Source organism: Lissotriton vulgaris, chromosome 4_1 (assembly GCF_964263255.1).
Source record: "Lissotriton vulgaris chromosome 4_1, aLisVul1.2, whole genome shotgun sequence".
NCBI lineage: Eukaryota > Metazoa > Chordata > Amphibia > Caudata > Salamandridae > Lissotriton > Lissotriton vulgaris.
Window position 1 is genome coordinate 1,234,785,762 of NC_141691.1, and position 17,825 is coordinate 1,234,803,586.

Here is a 17,825-nt window from a genome sequence, read left to right on the forward strand (position 1 = left end):
CCCGTTGATCCACATGTGCAGATGGGCCGCCTGAGCGACTCTGTAATACCTTTCCAAGTCCGGCGCCCCCAATCCTCCCGTCTGGTAAGGAAGCATCAATATTTTCCATTTGACTCTAGGTTGTTTGCCGCTCCAGGCAAGTTTCACTTGCACTTGGGTTAGTCTTTTGAAAAAGGCCTTGGACAGGACCACTGGGATGTTATGAAACAGGAACAGGAACCTTGGTAATACCACCATTTTCATGATGGCAATCCTTCCCATTAATGACAGGGGCAGCCTACACCACGCATTCACATCCTCGGTAAGCTTCATAAACGCAACACCGTAATTTTCCCGTATTAGGTGGTCCGGATCCGTATGCAGTTGTATCCCTAAGTTCCTCACCGGTTCCGTAGTCCATTGCAATGGGTACTCCATATCAAATTGCAACGTTACTGGTGTTAACGGGAACGCTACAGATTTATTCCAGTTTACTTTTAGGCCTGATAGAGCTCCAAATCTTACTACTTCTCTTAGCACTGAGGATCTCGCACGTACAACAATGTGTCGTCTGCATATGTAGAGACCCCAATCTGATATGTCGGAAAGTTAATCCCTTCAAACCTGTGGTATTCCCTGATCGCGCACGCCAATGGTTCCGCTACCAACGCATACAATAAAGGCGAAAGAGGGCAGCCCTGTCTAGTACCTCTTCCTATGTCAAAAGCCTCCGTGACCCGATCACCCAGGCGCAGTCTCGCTGTGGGCTGGTAATATAATGCTCCTATCATCTGCAAAAAGGGTTCCCCCAGTCCCAGTTTACGGAGTACTCTCAGCATGAAAGGCCATTCCACCGAGTCAAATGCTTTCTCCATGTCTAGAAAAATCGCTATCGCTTTGTTCTCCTGACGTACATGCTGCATGACCTCCAGTACCGTGCGGATATTCTAAGTGAGGTTTCTGGCTGGGATAAATCCAGCTTGCTCCGGAGCAACCAGGTCTGGTACAAGTAACGCCAGTCGCGTGGCCAATACTTTTGCATACAATATCACGTCCACATTTATCAGGGCGAGCGGTCTGTATGAACCACATGCGTTAGGAGGTTTCCCAGGTTTCAGGATCGTGACCAGTAATGCCTCCCTCATTGAGCCAGGCATGCTGCCCTCTACGCAGATATCGTCAAACAATGTTGACAGATGTGGAACAAACTTATCTTTAAAAGCCTTATAAAAACCCACTGTCAGCCCATCAGCTCCCGGTGCACTTCCAGATCGCATCCCCTCTAGCGCCTCCATAATCTCATCCTGTTGTATTGGCATCATCAAGAATTCTCTATCAGAGTTGGACAGTAGTGGCATTTTAATGTAGCTAAAATAGTCATCAATTTCCTCTTCCAAGTTAGAGGATCTGGACTTATAAAGTCCAGAATAATATTCTCTGAATTCCTCAAGTATTTCCGTTTCCCCTGTGAGGACTTCCCCTGTTGATGCTACCAGTTCCTCTATCCCTAGATGTCGTCTTTCATTCCGCATTATTCTGGCTAGCAGAGAGCTGGGCCGTTCCCCCTCCCCATAGGTGCGTGCAGTGGCGTATTTGCCCATGTGTTTTAGCTCCCGGCCCGCTTCTTCATTATAGTCAGATATGGGTATTTTGATTTGCTCTGCAGTGGCAGTTTCTAATCCGCACTGCTGTTGTCTTTCTAGAGCCGATAATTGGGTTTCAAGATTTTTCAGCTTTTGCCTTATCACCTTGAGAACACTGGAATGTTTAGACATTGCAACACCACGAATATACACTTTAAATGCGTCCCACACTGTCTGGAAACTGTCCACTGACCCCACATTCATTTCAAAAAAGCGATCTATTTCCTCAGCCAGCTCTCCTTTGAATACATCATCCAGTAATGAGTATGGTGGGAAGCGCTATGTGAATGGAGGAATTTTTCTCATCTGGGTTTCCAAAACCAGAAGTAGGGGGGAGTGGTCTGATAAAGTATGTGGCAATATCATGCATCCCTTAATGCTTTTAACAATAGTTTGTGATGCCAGCCAATAGTTGATTCTTGTGTGAGTGTCATGATACGCAGAGTAGTGTGCATACCCGCCCCTCGTTGAGTTTCTATATCTCCAGACATCTACCAAATCCAATTTGACCAGCTCTGACCTCATCTGTAAAGCTGCAGCCGCCGGTCCTCTGGCTGTCCTAGCATACCTGTCCAATTCAGGAGCAAACACTAAGTTAAAGTCACCCCCCACACCATTCTGGAGTCAACACATGGTCTGCAGTGTGTAGCTAGGTCATCAAAAAATTCCGGGGAATCATAGTTGGGGCCATAGACATTTACCACTATTAAATCGTGTCCTTTACCCACACACCTAGCTATCAAGTACCGGCTTGCTGTGTCCGCTTTAACCATCGTCAACTGTAGCTTAGATCTAGGATTCACCCATACCATCACTCCCCTGGAATGCGTAGTAAACCCAGCAGCCACACAATTACCCTTAAAAGACCTCACTGCCAAAAAAGTCACAACGACACACCAGAGCTCTGTTGAGCATTGTGAAAAATTGGCAGAGTTTTTCTTGGAAAAGGTGAATGCCATCTATCGGGCCTTTCCTTTGGTCACTCCCTCGGCTAATCCATCTTCTAAGCTGTTACCATCTGAGGGACTACATTCCTTACCTATGTTAACATCAGATAGCCTAGACACATTGGCCCGCAGAGTGAAGTCTGGGTCCCCAGAGGATCCACTTTGCCCTGATGTGTTCAAGGACCTAGCGGTACACGATATCTCACTGCTATGTTCCTTGATCAACTCGTCGTTAACATCTGACGAGGTCCCACTGAAGTGGAAGCGAGCCATGGTTCGGCCTATTCTTAAAAAACCCAGCCTGGATGGTAGCAAGCCGGAGAGCTATCGGCCGATTTCACTCTTGCCGTGGCCGGCTAAGGTTATGGAGGCGCATGTAAATGCCGTCCTCTCGGAACATCTTCGCCGCGCAGATATCCTCGACGCAACGCAGAATGGGTTTAGGGCTGGTCATAGCACGGAGACGGCTCTGCTTTATATGGTGGAGCATCTCCGCTCCGTGCTTGACGCGGGACAAATGGCAGTGCTTGTGTTATTAGATCTAAGCGCTGCCTTTGATACCGTCTCGCACCCTATCCTTCTGCTGCGCCTAGAGGAGGCTGGTGTCACCGGCACCGCTCTTGAGTGGTTCCGGTCGTTTCTAACCAACCGGGCCTTTAGCATGACCGTCCCACCTTACCAGTCCAAATTCCATCTGTTAAACCTGTAGGTCCCCCAAGGCTCCTCGCTGAGCCCTACGCTGTTCAATCTGTACGTAAGGCCGCTAGCTGAGGTTGTCAGGCAATGGGGTATGACCATGGTGTCATACGCCGATGACACCCAGCTAGCGGTCACGATCAGCGGGGATGCCGAAGTCGATGCCCCCAGGTTTCAACAAGGACTGAGGGCGGTCGCCACCTGGATGACGTCCAACTGTCTCCAGCTGAACGCTAGTAAGACCGAGGTCATGGTTTTTGGCAGACAGCCGGAGCTGTGGGGAGAGAGATGGTGGCCGGGGGATTTGGGTCCTGCTCCCATCCCAGTCGCCGAGCTTAAGAACCTCGGGGTCTGGCTGGACCCTTCCCTCACGTTTGTGTGCCATACCAAATGCACGGCAGCATGCTGCTTTGGCATCCTGCGCGGGCTCCGTCCTGTGCTCAAGTTCTTCGATGCCCCCACCAGGCAACTCATGATCCAAGCCACTGTCATCTCCAGGCTGGATTATGCGAGTTCCCTGTTGGCTGGTCTGAATCAGGCAGAGATCGGACACTTACAGAGGATTCAGAACGCCGCAGCTAGAGCGGTGGTAGGCCTCCCAAGATTCTGTCCTACCTCCAGTACCCTGCGGTCACTGCATTGGCTTCCGGTGGCCCAGCGGATCCAGTTTAAGGTCCTCTGCGTCGCCTATAAAATTCTGAAGGGGTCCCCAGCAACGATCCTTACGGCCCTCCTTGCCAACTACATCCCAGCGCGTCCCTTAAGATCTGCAGACCTTGAATTGGCCGTTGTGCCGCGCTTCAAGCGGAGTAGAGCCGGAGGACGCTCGTTTCGAGTGCGCGCGGCTGCCCTTTGGAACTCCTTGCCCCCGGCGATTCCCGCTATGAGAGATCTGCTTTCCTTTCGCCGCGCGGTTAAAACCTTTTTATTTCCTTAGTTGGTATACATATGTCTGTTTTTTGTTTTAGTTGTGTTGTGCAGCTGCCTTGTTGGGCGCCAGGACGCTCCTTAGCTGGAGCATCTGTGCGCCAAATAAAAACGCATAACATAACATAACATAACATAACATAACATAACATAACATAACATAACATAACATAACATAAGCCCCCTAGCTAAGAGCATTCTGCTCGTGGTAGGAAGGTGAGTCTCCTGAATGAGCGGTAAGTCAATGTGGTGTCTGTGCAAATAATGTAGCACCTTTCTAAGTTTACGGTGATCATTAAGCCCTCTCACATTCCACGTTAACGTTCTCAAAGTATCTAAACCATTCTCTACATTCGTTCCACTCACTGTTATCCGTCATCACTCAGGCATGGCATCATTGTCATCCAACATAGGCTTCCCCTCCGACCCCCTATACAGGGAACCCCCAAGAACATCAGCTCGCAAAAACAGTCTGTGGCAAGAAGAATTGGAAGGCACAACATCTGGCGTGATAAACAATTTCCCGTACCCTCGGACAAAACTTCCCCCTTACCCCACTCTTCCCACCCACAGCCGACCACCCCCAACCTGGCCTGGCAGCACCCAATCCCACCCTCAGTCCTCCTCCCCTTACAACTTCCCTGTACCTCCCCAAAACTGGGCCCCCTGGGGGCCATTCGTGCAATAAGCGCCAGGGCAAAGGTTGCCAGTAGAAATACATATTAATACTTCAGCATATATACTTCACAGTCACCCCTACCGCTATCGCCTTCCAGAGTGTCAATCAACGTGAGACTGAATCTATGCTCCGTGAGTTCTTTAAAGGCATCTTACATCGTTTCTCGCCCCTCCCCACAACACACTCCACATATCAAAGCTCAACAATCGTGCGTATTTAGTTGTGCTCTGCCACCTCTTCCGTAAAGTGGCTATATACTATCTCCTGACCGTTATCAGGCACATCTATAATGTAAAGATCTCACCCAGTTCTAGTGTCGCAGTCCATCCATACACCTCATCGTTCTCTCCTTTTGCAGCTCTTCTCCATGGATAAGGCGCCACACCAAACTAGCCCCGATTGCTATACACTGCTCAGTTTCCAATGAACAAACAGTGGGCCGTCTGACAGACCGCCAGCGAAGCTATTCCTGCTCGTCTAGTTTAATGTTCTCCTCCTGCTCCTCATTACGGCTTCTTGGGCTGCTCCGTTGTTCCTTTGACCACTCCTTCAAGGACTTCTGAAGTTCTCTAGTGTCCGTGAAAAAATGCGAGTGTCCCCGTCAGTTTATCCATAGTTTTGCTGGGTACAGCATAGCATAGTCTAAACCAAGTTACCGCATTTGTTTCTTATATGGGGCAAAGTGGCGTCTCTCCTCTTGAACTTTCGCTGTAAAGTCAGGGTACAAGGAAACCTCCATGCCCTCAAATTGTAGCTTCCCTTTTTCCCTCGCCACTCGCAACGCCGTATCACGGTCTCTATAGTTCAGCAATTTCGCTATGATCGGTCTCGGGGGAGCACCTGGGCGCGGACGCAGTCCCAGCGTGCGGTGAGCTCTTTCCACAATAAAAATCGGCGAGAAAACATCCTCTCCCAAAAGAGTGGTCAGGATTTTCTCCACAAAGAGTTCCATCTTCCCAGTTTGCGTCGTCTCCGCAATCCCCGTAATGCGAATGTTCGAGCGCCTCGAGCGAGCCTCCAAATCCTCTGATTTATCCTGTATAACCTGAAGTAGTCTAGAGAACTGCTTACGGTCTTTAATCCCATTCTGTCTGCGCTTCCTCCACTTCGGTGAGTCGTCTCTCAGACATGTCAAGCCGCTCCGCATGTTTATCCACCCGCTCCAACATGCGATCCATCCAGTAAGTGAGGGCGTCTATCTTTGAGCCAATTGACGTCATGCTGCCCTGTAGTCCTTTCTCCATTGACACTAGCATTGCCTTTATGTCCTCATACATTGAGCCCTCCGGGCCCCTGCTTTTCGGTGATGTGTCAGCCGCAGGCGTCTCCGGCATCTTGGTTCTGCGTTGGTCGAACGCAAGCTTGGTCTGAGTTTTATTGTTCTTGCCCATAGTAAGCAGCTAAGGTCTCAGGGCTCTTGCCTTCCTACGGGACGTCGCAGTCACTGTAATGGCCCCGCCGGGTTGAATGCAGCAGCCCGCAGCGTCAAATAGATTAGCCCCATACTTGCGACCGCAGGACTTCTCTAACCACACAGCCAGTGGCAGGCCTTCCCTCTGTCTCTCACCAGCAGCAGTGGTCCTCCACTTTCTCCCAGCCAAGTGTTTCACCTCTTCCCCGGTAACGCCAGGGAACAGCGCCGACACTGCACTAGTATTCCACCTTGCAAGGGGCAGAGCTCAGGCGCGTCACCCAATCCAGGGGTCCAGATCACTTCTCCCTGCTTACAACTCTCGTGGTGCCAATCCTCCACACTGCGATCACCATAGCCTCCTGGTGGGCAAGCTAAGAAAGGCCACCAACTTGGCGCGCAGGGTCCAGAGCTAGCCCTGGCACTGCAGTTCGCGTCGTCCGGCTGCACGTCCGCCCAGTACCTGAGGGGGGGAGGGGGCCCCCAGTTCCACCCTCTGTTTATGGCCAGTAGCAGGGGTATTGCAGCAGGCGTCGTACCCGGCTGGGCACCGATATACACAATATGCCCTTTAGAGGCCGCAGCCCGTCACAAAGCACGAGTTATCAAGTCCGCCGCAACTTATTGAGTAGGCAGTGGGGGGCACCAGTCCAACCAACGAGTGTGCAGAGCCTCAGAGTCATCCTCGTTGCGCGTCCCCCAGTCGGCAGAGGCTAATTTTGGCTCGTTGTAGTCAGGGCTCGGGACCAGCTAATTCCACCCCTTACTTACGAGCGCTATGCTATGCCTGCAGTCGGTGAAAAGCGACACACCTCCGTACTCCTGATTCGCCTGCTGTCACTCAGGCCCTTGGTGCATGCCCGGTATTGTCACACCTCCGGTCGTGGTAAGCTCCCTCCGCACCGCAGTCCGTCTTTCGTGCCTTGGGAAAGCGTTAGTGGTCACCGGGTTACTGCTCCTTCACCGGCCGCACGCAGGGTCACGCACGCCGGCCAGACGCTCAGGCGGGTCCACTGCTTTAGGCCTGGTCCGCCAGTGAGCCCACGTGTGCACTAACTTCTCTGCCTGTTGTCGGATTTCCGCAGATGGCACTCCAATCGACCCACATCGACTTTGGAGGGCCAACCCTCGTCATATGGAGTCTCAGCCTCTATTGATTGAGGATATTTAACAGGATTAATTAGGCGATAGCCGGGAGCTCTGCTTCTACACCTCCACCATCGGTGCTGGCAAGCTCTGCCCCCCCCAAGGGTTCTTGATTTATGGATTCTAGTAGAGTGTTGCTATAGTCCAGGTGGCTTATTATTAATCCCTGCACTAGTGGCATGCGAGGAGACAATGGGACCCATTTAAAAATTTGGGTGAGACTGTCCATTAGTCCATAGCACGTGCGGCCACATGATTAACTTGGCCTGACATAGAGAGTTTATTGTCAATTAGCACTCCTAGATTACAGGCTGCCTTCGTAGGTGAAGGACATGTGCCTAGGGTGGGAGGCCACCAGTCGTTGGTCTACAACTTTTGTGCATTACCGAAGAGCATGATTTAGGTTTTACTAGCATAAAGTTGAAGATGATTGTTTGCCATCCAATCGTTTATGTCTACCATGCATTGCTTGAATTTGTTTTTGATATCGGTGGGATCTGGTCCAAGGGTGATTAGCAATTGAGTGTTGTCTGCAGACAACACTGTTTCAAAGCTGTGAGCTTTAATAACCTTGGCTAGGGGTGATACATACAGATTAAAAAGTATTGGACTTAGGATGGATCCCTGTGGCACACCCTTGTTGATTGGTTGGCTACTGTAGATAAAGGCACCTATTTGAACCTTGGATGTGCGGTCGGTCAGGTAACTCCTGAGCCAGCTCAGCGCGGGGCCCTCGACACCAAGCTCCCATAAGCGTGCCAATAGAATACGATGGGAGATGGTGTTGAAGGCAACCGACAGGCAGAGTAGGAACTAGATGGCAGATTGTCTGGCATCAAGAGAAAGTCTGATGTTATTGACTATCTCCAGTAAGGCTGTTTCGATGCTGTGAAAAGCCCCAAACCCAGATTGAGAGGGGTCCAACAGGTTGTTACTTTCTATGTGTTTAGATAGTTGATTGTTGACCAGTGATTCTAAGACTTTCCAGAAGAGAGGTTAGGAGAGAGATAGGTTGGTAGTTGTTGGGCTGCTTTTGGTCTGCAGTGGACTTCTTTAGGATGGGTCTGACTACGGCCTCTTTCCAGATTGAAGACATAATAGACTGGGAAAATGAAAGATTGAAGAGTTTAGCTAGACTAGGAAAGAGTGATGGTCCAATTTTGTACATAACCTGGGAGGAGACTGGATCAGTAGGGGAGCCGAATTTGACCCTCGTATGGGTGGATGAGACGTCTTCTTCAGTGACTTTGTGAATTTTGTTGAGAATGTTGGGGAGCCGGAGGTGATTATTGGTGCGTCTCTCATTTTGAGGTTTACTGGCTGTATGAGGGAAGAGACTATGAATGTTGTTGGTTTTGTCCACAAAGAAAGATGAAAGGGAGTCGACCCACTCTTGTGAAGCCATCTGAGTTGGCTGACAAGAGTGGGGTTGGTGAATTCTTTCAGTATTTTGTACAGTTCTTTGTACTTACTCTGCATTACTCTTGGATACTTTTAAGGTTGCCGCTCGTGGATTCATTATTGATTGAGTATCCAGGAAAAGGAAACAGTCCCTTAATCAAGATAAATCCTGTTAGCCAACATTACATACTTAGAACACCAATTTTTTACTTCTTCATCTGATTCTATTTTGCAAAATCTTGTCCTCGAAAAGCTAGATTTTAACAAAATATTAAGGATGGGCTGAAAATCCGTTCCGCTCGCGGAATTTGCAAATGTGTGGCAATTTCGCGGTCCGCGAATTGTGCGAAATTGTCAAAGAATTCGCAATTAGCGAGTTGACGGATTTTTATTGCTTGGTCGTGCTTTAAAAATACAATCTCGCTCGCCTGGCGTTGACTTACCGTGATTCTGAGTTTGCCGAGTTGTTTTCCTCCCAATTTGCATGCGATGCACCATTTTCGATCTTGCTGCGTGATCGCGCGAGACTTTTCAACCGCTAGTATGTCATGGCGAGATCGCATGAGACTATTTGACCGCGAGTACGTCATAGAGTCCCGCCATCTTGCAATGCGAGACTTTCAGAACGCGAATACATCATAAGGGCCCCCGATCACGCATCACAAGAGTAAACAATTGCAAACACGTAGATGCACCGCGCAGCTGACATCCGGCGGGAGATTTGAATATCTTGCTTTCCCGAAATCGTAAAAATTGCAATTCTGCACAAGAAATCTATCGCTGGCAGCATAAACCTTCGGAAATTGATGATTTGGATCAGAATAACTCCTCAGATTGACATTTGGCTGCACTTTTTTGTGCAAGGAGTGCATTTTTGAGGGGTTGGGAGGAAAGAAGTGCCCCAGAGTCTCCAACTTCCTGTTCCTGTCCAGCAGGCTCCTCCCAGTGCTTTGTCCATGTTCTGGTCACTTTTCATTTGGATCTGGAGCTGGAAGGATTACTCTTTGTGGCTGCTGCTGGATATTTGTATTTGAGGACTTTTTGTTTGGATCACTTTTGGAGTTGAGATTTTACAAGTAAGTTGGTTTTGTTTGTTTGGGGCATTGCAGTTGCTGCAACTACAATTTATAAACTTTTTTACAACTTTTTAAAAAATATATTGTGGGTAGCCACAGTATCCAGTAGGCCCAGGGTTAGTCATGGGTGCATGATACAACTGTTTCTGTGAGTTTTGTTGAACTTAAATATAATTTACGGCATGGATGGCATGGAATTGAATAGCTCACTGTTATATCTATGTGGAAGTCTTTTGTAATTTTGTGGTGCGTGTTAAAGCCACACTAGCCAGTAGGCCCAGGGTAGTCAGTGGTGCATGGGCCAAGTCTTTTTGTGGGGTCTCTTGAACTTAAACATCATTTAGGGCATGGATGTCATTGGATTGGGGTGATTCTTGTGTATATTTCGATGTTTTGGGTGTTGTTGGGGCCTTGTCCAGGGCCTGGCCATGTAGGTGGGAGTCATTTTGATGCCTGGTCCAAGTTCTGGCCATGTGGGTGGGGGTCTAGGGGCCATTTTGAAGCCAGGAAGTGTGCTTTGTGCCATAGGCCTGCACCCAGTCTGCCTTGCTTTCATCCATTATGCCCAGGGGTACTCAGTGGTGCATGGGCAATGTCTTTCTGTGGAGTGTCTTGAATTTAAACATCATTTAGGGCATGGATGGCATTGGATTGGGGTGATTTCTTTGTGTATTTTGATGTTTTGGGTGTTGTTGGGGCCTGGTCCAGGGCCTGGCCATGTGGTTGGGGGTCTAGGGGCCATTTTGAAGCCAGGCAGTGTGCATAGTGCCATAGGCCTACACCCAGTCTGCCTTGCTTTCATCCATTATGACCAGGGGTACTCACTGGTGCATGGGCCATGTATTTCCGTGAGGTCTCTTGAATTTAAACATCATTTAGGACATGGATGGCATTGGATTGGGGTGATTTTTGTGTGTATTTCGATGTTTTGGGTGTTGTTGGGGCCTGGTCCAGGGCCTAGCCATGTGGGTGGGGGCATTTTTGAGGCCTGGTCCAAGGCCTGGCCATGTGGGTGGGAGTCTAGGGGCCATTTTGAAGCCAGGCAGTGTGCTTTGTGCGATAGGCCTGCACCCAGTCTGCCTTGCTTACATCCATTATGCCCAGGGGTACTCAGTGGTGCATGGGCTATGTCTTTCTGTGGGGTCTCTTGAATTTAAACATCATTTAGGGCATGGATGGAATTGAATTGGGGTGATTTTTTGTGTGTATCAATTTTGTGGGTGTTGTTGGGGCCTGGTCCAAGACCTGGCCATGTGGGTGGGGCCCATTTTAAGGCCTGGTCCAGGGCCTGGCCATGTGGGTGGGGGTCTAGGGGCCAATTTGAAGCCAGACAGTTTGCTTTGTGCCATAGGCCTGCACCCAGTCTGCCTTGCTTTCATCCATTATGCCCAGGGGTACTCAGTGGTGCATGGACAAAGTCTTTATGTGGGGTCTCTTAAATTTAAACATCATTTAGGGCATTGATGGCATTGGATTGGGGTGATTTTTGTGTGTATTTCGATTTTTGGGGTGTTGTTGGGGCCTGGTCCAGGGCCTGGTCATGTGGGTGAGGGCAATTGTGAGGCCTGGACCAGGGCCTGGCCATGTGGGTGGGGGTCTAAGGGCCATTTTGAAGCCAGGCAGTGTGCTTTGTGCCATAGGCCTGCACCCAGTCTGCCTTGCTTACATCCATTATGCCCAGGGGTACTCAGTGGTCCATTATTGCATTTATTATTGCATTTCTTATATAGCGCCAGAATCGACCCCCGAAGGGGTATCTCCACGCTTGCCTTGGGAACCCGTCCTGGTTTTTCCCTGTGAGATAGCCCCTACAGGGCATCCCCAAGGTGAAAGCCAGGCATTCCGCCGCGGGGGGGCCGTTGTGGAGATTAAGCAAGCTTAATGCCCAGAGTTGCATAGTGTGAACCCATGATTAGGTCAGGCACCGAAGCGAGAATTATCGAGTCCGTGGACATTTGAGCTCAACACCCTGCCGCGTCGGGAATCGAACCCTGGTCTAACCTCTGCTTCAGGGTCTGCCTGCTCTAACCAGTGAGCCACACTTCCATGGACAAAGTCTTTCTGTGGGGTCTCTTGCATTTAAACATCATTTAGGGCATGGATGTCCTTGGATTGGGGGTGATTTTTGTGTATATTTCGATGTTTTGGGTGTTGTAGGGGCCTGGTCCAGGGCCTGGCCATGTAGGTGGGGGCCATTTTGAGGCCTGGTCCAGGGCCTGGCCATGTGGGTGGGGGTCTAGGGGCCATTTTGAAGCCAGGCAATGTGCTTTGTCCCATAGGCCTGGACCCAGTCTGCATTGCTTTCATCCATTATGCCCAGGGGTACTCAGTGGTGCATGAAACAACTTTCTCTGTGTGGTCTCTCTTCTATTAATTTAAAAATCCATTTTGGATTAGAATTGCAATTTTTATTTTGGGTCTTTCCGTTTTTGGGTGTATTGTGTTAATAATAATAAATGCCTAGTTGCAAATATTAATTGAAGCACGACATATGCAACATTTATTTAACTGATGTTCCTATGGCTTCCTTTGCTTTTAGGTACACAAAGACTGAGAAGAACCAGGAATCATCCTCATCATCATCACTTGTTGTAGTGCCAGGAATGCTGTGATGTGTGCACAACATCACGTGACGTCACGTGTGGCCACAGACATCTCTGCAACTCGTGCAACTGCGTCCTGCTGTTCTGACATTTGAAGAAGATGAACCCAAATAAAGGTGGCCGTAGCTCCTCTACCAAGAAAGTTGCCAGTGCCACTGCCAGTAAGAAGGAGCCGAATCAGCAAGTGGCGCCACTTACCAAGGCGACTGGTGTGCCAACAGACACTTTTTGGGGGGAAAAAAACTACGCCTGCAGCAGCGGTGTCCACCGGGGACCAAGCTGGGAGCAGCACCTCCACTTCATTGGTCTCAGTGCCACCATGCTAAGTTAGGCCCAAGCCCATTAGTGCCGCAGAGGCAGCCACTTTAATTGCTCTTTCACCATCGACCAGTGATGTTGGCGTTGACTCATCTCAAAGTAGCATCCAATCAACGCCGGGTGTAACTCATCTGACGATTGTTCAACCACAGCTGGAATGACAACCACAGGTGCAACAAGGAGAGGCTCAAGGAGAGACGCAAGGATTGGTGCAAGGAGAGGTGCAAGGAGTGGCGCAAGGAGAGGCGCATAGAGAGGCGCGAGTAGAAGCGCAAGTAGAGGTGCATGGAGAGGCGCATGGAGAGAGCTGCATGGAGAGGGTGCACAACTGCCCACAATGCTTCTTCCTCCAGAAGTAGGGGCACATCAGAAAATTGAGATTCATGCGGAGGTATCAGCCGAGCAAGCCACTCCTACTGATGATCCATTGTCTTCCAGAACCCCAGCAAGGAAAAGGTCAAGGAGGGCTAGTACAAGTCCTTCTTCCAGCCTCCTTTCTTCTGATGAGCTAGATCTTGATTGGCACCCACCAATGCAGTCGGAGAGGAGGCACGCCATGAGCCGACAAAGCTAGGTAAAAGGAAGGTTCCCGCAAGGCTTTCAGTTATGGGTGATGACAAAGAAGAAGTAGAAGTGGTGCATTCTGCTGCTGATGACCAGTCTGACGATGACGACCCAGTCAACACAGTCCTCACTAGAGCCCCAGCAGGCATGCAGCAGATAGACATTTTTACCCTATCCCGAAATGCTGCTGTGCAGGATGTGTGCGGCGTGGCACCACTGGTACCACCACCAACACAGGTAACTACTACACCAACACGACCTACAGCTTCCATATTTTCTCATCAGAAGGGCCGGCAGGGACCTCCATCCAGCTCGACCTCCATTACCTCAAGTAGTGGTGCTGTAAGTGCACAACAGAGTCAAATTCCACCACGCCCATCCTCCACTTTATCTGGCATTGACAGTAGCACCTCCACCACCACCAGAAATCTCAACTCCCCAGTTTAGTACTTCTTTAGTGTTAGCAAGAAGGCTGAAAACCTAGTCATTTGTTCGATTTATAATCAAGTAGTTAGTCGGGGTAAGCTTGTTACCAACTATAGTACCGGTGGCCAGAGAGGTCATCTCCAAAAACACCACATTATCCAGTGGGAGGCGCACCTTAGTAACATCCGGAAAGCCAAAAGTACAAATCCAAATGTATCCATTGATATTGCGTCTGATGACGAGGAGCTGATCGCGCAGGGGGGAGGTGAAGAAGCGAGAGACATTTTATCTGGTACACACAGTACCCCTGGCAGCAGCACTGCAGTGGTGACGCCCACACCCTCCACTACCCCAGCAACATCTAGGAGGCACAGTAGTCTGGTAGAGACAACAATGCAAAAAAGTACATCAATGAGCCTAACTGGGTTGAAGAAGTCTGGATCCTCATCACATATGAAAATGGTCCAGCCCACCATTAAAAGCATGTTTTGGTCGGAGGTGCCATTTGAACGCAACCATCCAACGGCACGTCTGTATAATGCAATGCTGGCTAAAATGTTAGCGCTGGACCTTCTCCCTTTTTTCTTTCATGGAAGGGGTGGGTTTTTTAGAATTTGTGGCAACAGTCTGCCCTAAATGGAAAGTTCCTAGCCGGTCCTATTTTGCCAGAGTTGCCGTTCCAGCACTACATCACAATGTGCTGGAGGTGATTGGAGCAGCTTTGCAGAAGAGTGTTGTTCACACTATCCACCTGACAACAGACATGGTACCCAGTTGCCAAGCCATTGATTACATGTGCATCACTGCACACTAGGTCTCTTTTGCGGGGGTTAGAGGCAAGATAGCTGCAGGGGTTGACAGTGTCACAATTTTTCAAGCTACTCAGAAACATGCAACAGTAGCCATGTTAGCCATGGAGAAATCTCACACTGCAGTAAACATTTTGGAGGAGTTTAACAGTAAGGTCTTTGAATGGCTGCAGCAAATAAAGTGCATGATTGGTTATGTTTCCAAGGATAATGGCAGTAATTTAGTTAAGGCCATGTATGATGGTGGCTATTTCAGAGTGTTGTGTTTGGCGCACAGTATTAACATTGCTGTTCAAGATTTATTGAAATAAGAAAACACAGTCAGCAAGTTACTGACCACCTGCCGAAGAATCTGCACACATTTCAGCCGTTCTTTTAAGGCCCAGAAGCAGCTGAGGATCATTCAACGTAACCGTAGAGCGCCAGTCAGAGGACTCATCCAGGAGGTGGCAACACGTTGGATCTCAACCTTCTACATGCTTGAGCCTCTGTTTGAGCAGTACTTGGTAATCAATGAGTATGTCTTTAACGCAAGGGGTGCTTCTATGAAAGACATGAGGCTAGAGGTGGATTAATGGGACGTAGTTAAAAGCCTGACAGACATGCTTCGTCCTTATGAGGTGTTCACGTGTGAAGTCAGCAGGGAGGACTGTACTTTGGGCAAAGCTATCCCATTGTTGCGCATGCTAGAGCACCAACTGAAGGTCTTCAACGTTCCGAGTTGATGATGAAAAACAAGACGCATATCAGTTGGCGGAAAGCTTATTAAGTTGACAATGAAAGGTTTAAAGCAATACATTTAGAACAACATTACATTTGTGTAACTATTCTGGATCCACAGTACAAAAAGGCACTGGCCAGCAATACATTAATTCCTTTTTCTGAAGCAGATGTTTCCAAGTATAAACATTGGCTAGCTCTGTCAGCCACTCGGTTCGAAAAAGAGCGGCAGGAAATTGAAGAAACCACCACAAGTACTACTGAAGCAGCATGCCATCCGGCGTCAAGGTCCACTTCTGTGGCCGACGGCAGTCACTTTCCCTCACAGACGTTACCCACAGCAGCAACCATATCATCATCATCAACTGCACCAGGCCCAGACATAATATTGTCAGAAGCCGATTGGATAACTCATCATGGGTTTGCTTGTTCCAGTGTTGATGCAAAGGCAACAGATGGTAGGCAAAGTGGAGCACCCATGGAGGACCTTGAGTTGATGGTGTAGGCCTATCTGGATGACCCAACAGAGGTCTTCTTTGATCAGAACCCATTGGTGTATTGGTATGGGAAAAGGCCTCAATGGCCACTGATCACCAAGCTGGCTATAAAATATTTGGCTTGCCCACTTGCAAGCGTGTCTTCTGAACGTGTTTTCAGTGCTGCTGGTGCCATTGTAACTTCAAAAAGGACCCGCCACTCACCCAAAAATGTGGAGAGGTTAACACTGATCAAGATGAATCAGTACTTCATACCACCAGATTACAAAATATGTGAATCCACGCAGGAAGGAGAGGACCCCGACTTAAGTGACAGAAGTTCTTCTCTGTTAGCTGACCTACTCCATGTTCAATTCACAGAGTTTGAGGACGAGCTCTACTTCCCTGACACCTAGGCTTAAAATACTTACTTTTTTTCATTCTTATTCACTTTTATTTCTGTGTGTCTTTCTTTGTTTTGCAACTTTTAGCACAACAAAACTCTAATCACAACAAATCCATCAGCAGCACTGTCTTCATCTCATTTCCATATTGAAGGTGACGCTGTCTGCATTCCTGAAGTTCACAAGTTCACAATTCAGTCATGCTCCTTTATCCTCCTCCTCCAAACTCCCCCTATCCATTTGTTTCCCTCACGGCAGATGGCCGGATTACGCAGAACCAAGAAGCTGTCGCTATGTTGACTGTTACTTCTGAAATTGACATGGGAGGCTGCCCTGTGGCCCTTCACATAAGAATAAGATGCTGACAAAAAGTGGAACAGGTAATGAATGATGAGATGGCATGCAGAGAGGACAACACCGGCCGTCTGGCTCTGATGAAACCAATAGCTGTTTGTTTGTTGTCCATGAAATGAATCCTATTTGTTCTGTTATTATTTAATCTTTTATACACTAAATGTAGCTCAAGTCTACTCTGTTTTTACCTTGTTTGATAAAAATTATACTTCTACTGCAGGGGCCACTGAGTTGCATTTTTTATATGGAAAATGTCCTTGGACTCACTGTGTGTAGACTGTGACTGCATGAACAACATTGAGTTTGCCAATACAATGATTATGATGATGAGTCTTGATGATCAAAGTTACATAATATCTTACAGTCACTCACTGGGATGGATGGATCATCATCGTCTGTTTATGGAAGAACTATGGCCATTTCATGAGTGGCAAACAGGTAAACAAGTCAACAACAACCACAGCAGAACTACATGTCTGTCTAGTCGTGGTATGGAGTGGTCGAGCCAGTGTAGTGTTGTTATGCCAGAGTCCAGACAACAGTTCATGTAAAATTGCAGCTGTGTGGCTTGCTGAATAAAATTAGATCTGCTTTGTCTGTCTGTGTCAAAGAGGTATGCTACATGGACATTGGTTCACTCAGTGGTGCTGCCTTGACCGTATGCATGGCCCTGGCCTGCTGTGTGCTAATTATTATCTTTGAAAAGGAGACTCAGAGTACGCACTTTAGAAATGATGCTTATGCTTCTATGTAATACTGTCGCCTGTGTTATTTTTGCACTACACACCGTACCTTATATTTTTCCCCTGCGGTGTTTTAATATCCTGTTTTTCCATTGACAATTACAGGCCGGCTTTTACCCTTTGCGATGGGAAAAACATTAACTCAGGCTTACCATAGCAATCCGTAATTCCGGATCCGCCAGGCAGGCAGGCGGAGAGTGTGGTCACCAAGATTGATCGACGGAGCATCAGATGGAATGGAGGAGTACCGCAAATAAGAGGAATGGCTGGATGCATGCAACTTCCCAAATTGAGCAGGACAACTACAACATACAGTTAGAGTATTCTCTTCACTTCTCCTTATCATTTAATTAATGTTATTGTTGTGAACTTCTATGAGTGCGACTCTGTGTGCTTGCTCTCTGCTTCAAATTCATCCCTACAGCTATTTGATAAGTTTCTTTGCTATTTTTAAAACTAATTTAATGTACTAATAAGTGTTTATTTATTCTCTCTGAGGGCAG